Below are 3,457 nucleotides of genomic sequence, written 5' to 3' on the forward strand. Positions count from 1 at the left end.
GGGTGAGCATGTTTGGTGGGATGCGGATTCGAACCCGCGACCTTCAGATTGTGAGTCGAGCGCCTTATCCATCTGGCCATGCCGGGCCAGGTTACTTTGAACTTGATTTATTAATTAGGTTAATATTAATTGCCACGCATCTGCGAAAGTGCAAAGTTATAATCGGGTATTTTCTCGCCATAGCACATATCAGCTTATATTTTCACGATTTTAGCATACATTTTAAAGTGGAACCTTTTGATATTTCTCAGCATACCCTTTTTTAATATTTAACGAAATTCCAAGTGAAAAGTGTTCTTAGAGTTAACGAGAATGGTATCTTTTTTCAGTATTGTTTTTGCTGTGTGTTACTCAGTTAGAGCAATTTTAATTACATTAATTATACAACAAAGCTATTAATATTCTAGCTTTTGTTGAATAAACCTATCTAATCCATGTTACAGCTGTCAAAAGTACTACACTGATTTGTCTACATTAGTATTGTGACGAAAAGAAGTGACAGAATCAAAGCTAACTGCAATAGGTATATAATACTGTACATGTGTTTTACGTAAAGAGAAACTGATTTTTACGTGTAGTTGCTAGAAAGTTTTTAACTATTAGGTAATGCGAACATTTAATATTTTTGTCTGTAATTAAAGAAAGGTGTTTTCTGTCACGGTAAAAAAGGTTTGAATAGGAATTTTACAGAAATTCCAACTATTCTTTGCTCATATTTAATAATAATACACTGTTTATGAAAAATCGTATACAACGTTATCTAATAAAAATATTATCATAAAATAATAACTCTTAAACTTATGTAATGTCTTTAAGTTAAGTAAGAAAATATATGTTTTTTATAAAGCTCACTGTGTATACATACGTATTTCTATATAACATTATATTTTGTGTACCTTATTATTTAATACAATACCTCGCCGAATGGGTTGGTACTGTAAAAACTTCAGGTGATATTTGTTGATTTCAATAACTGTATACAAGTACTGTACGTGTCCACGAGCATTAACCAATTAGATTTACCTTCTGTCGGTGAGCAAAATGACATGTTCAATTAAACGAATCTTACGTGAAATCCCCAAACTTGCCTTAAGCATGCCAGGGGGATTTGCTAAGGCGAGCTACTGTAGCACCGCTAGTAAAAGCTGATGTCAGAGCAAATCATAGTTTTAATCGATTTTTCAACTGTGGCAACCATAGTCGTTGTTGTTGTGGCCTAGATTTTGTAGTGTCAGTACAGGCTGTTATGTTCGACCTGGGGCATTCCTTGTACATGTGGATTTTCCAATGTATAACAGAAAATTAAAGGAAAAAAATAGAACCATATACTTTGACTTTAACATTGTGATAAATCTAGAATAAGCGAGCGTTTCGAGAGTTGTGCGTCCTTTAATAAAGTCGAAAGCAGTCATTTGGTTCTGACGAATATATCTTTTACTGGGTATGCAACACAGGTGTTAGTTCACTTATACGTGCGACAAATGATATGAAAATAAATTTCCTCTGTATATCGTTAATTCAATAATAATATGTATATAGGTCAATCAGATTTAACTTTTATTCTTACATGATTAAGAAAGAGCGTGCAGTATTTAATGCCAAGATGTTTAATAATCTTCTCAAAGTAAAGATGGTATTTTTTATGTCAATCTAATTTTCAACATATATTTGGTTAAAAAAGAAAATAATTTAGATAGCTAAAGAAATTAAAAGTGCGTGACGTCTACCAGAATCAAAAATCAAACAGATCGAGGTGAATGTTTTGAAGTTGTTGTTGTTTTTAATTATCACATTCAAACATAAAACTACATAGTTTATTTGTAGTTAGGGGAGAATAAATGTAATGTCTATAAGGTGTATTTTATCTCATACCTCTGCTTTATTTCTTTAAGAGTGTAGTGATTTAATAGAAAAACCAAGCTAGTGTACTGTTCAAAGAAATGCGCTATATCATTTAGAAATCTCGTATAATAAAACAGTTCATAAAGAAATTACATAACATTATATAACTATATGTTCTTTTTTTGTGAATATTTCTTTTACAGTTCAGAAATAATCGCCCCAGTGGGTTTCGATACCCGTGGTGGGCAAAGCACAGATAGCCCATTGTGTAGCTTTATGCTTAATTACAAACAAACAGAAATAATCTGCAAGCTTTGCTTTTGAAAGCTGTTTTGTTTATTTTGGAAAATTATCTAAATTTTCAGCCCTTAAATCATCATCATCTTTGTTCCTGTTTATTCCAAGAGAGCAATAAACTCAATTTAAAAAAATTAGTTGTGTGTTTCTTATAATTATCGAATCATTCGATCTCGCTAACTTAAAAGATTATTAAAAACAAAAATGAATTATCATTTTCAAGCTCTTTAAAATGTATTGAGACTTCATAACCTTTTGTAACTTAAAAGAAAGGAAAAAAATTGCTCTAGGCCTAACACTCCAGCTATACTTACTAGTTACGTACAATTAAACTTAGACTGTGATAGTCAAAACTAACTTCTGTTTGTGATATTATAGCCTTAAATTTAGTGGGCTTCTCATTGTTGAATTTATATAACGGTAATCATTGTTGACTTACAAGATTAATGAGTGCTTGAAGTTTTATTTTGAATATACCAGTGGCTTATGTTTGTAAAATTACTTATTTCCTGGAAGCAAAAAGTTTCGCATTTTTGAGATTTAAGCTTAAATATTTTGCGACTAAAAATATTTAGTACAACAAAATAACAGTCTAATCATAAGATACATTAAGTATGACCTTAACTCGAGTTTTGATACCCCCGAAGGCAGACTACAGATAGCTCATTGTGGAGCTTTGCGCTGGAAAACAAGTACGCAGTGTGACCTTGAAGATAATTTTGAGTTATGTCCCAGTAATGAGTTGGAGAAGCATATTTGGCATGGTAGAGAGTATTCTTTCATCAGATAATCTAACTCAGACGCCATGTTGAATGTGCTATGCAATTTGAACTTCTTACTCAAAAAGCTATGAGTTATTTTTCAAAGTTTTGTTTATTTAAGCATAATATGTTACACATTTTTATATTTTTTATTGACAATACAATTGAGAATTACATTTTTTGTAATGGTTTACAAATCTCTGCGGAGTAGCACTCCTCGGCATGTTGCGGTGGGACCTCGAAAACTAACATTATAAATTAACTCTTAAAAACAGAAATGTGTAATTATATTGTAATAACGATATAAGAATATATATATATGATCAAAATATCACAAAAGAATTAAATGAAAAGAGAGGGCCCGGCATGGCCAGGTGGTTAGGGCGCTCGACTCCCAATCTGAGGGTCGCGGGTTCGGATTCCCCGTCACACCAAACATGCTCGCCCTTTCAGCCGTGGGGGCGTTATAATGTGACGGTCAATCCCACTATTCGTTGGTAAAAGAGTAGCCCAAGAGTTGGCGGTGGGTGGGGGTGACTAACTGCCTTCCCTCTAGT

The 3,457-nt window shown here is 32.8% G+C and overlaps 1 protein-coding gene across 2 annotated transcripts in view; it reads left to right on the top strand.

Moving 5' to 3' along the window:
- The window catches only part of LOC106469162 (acetylcholinesterase-like), a 112,980-nt gene that overhangs the window by 106,578 nt on the left and 2,945 nt on the right, over positions 1–3,457 (top strand). The gene's annotated exons all lie outside the window — the stretch shown is intronic.

The sequence above is a fragment of the Limulus polyphemus genome, unplaced genomic scaffold, assembly GCF_000517525.1.
Source record: "Limulus polyphemus unplaced genomic scaffold, Limulus_polyphemus-2.1.2 Scaffold3331, whole genome shotgun sequence".
Lineage (NCBI taxonomy): Eukaryota > Metazoa > Arthropoda > Merostomata > Xiphosura > Limulidae > Limulus > Limulus polyphemus.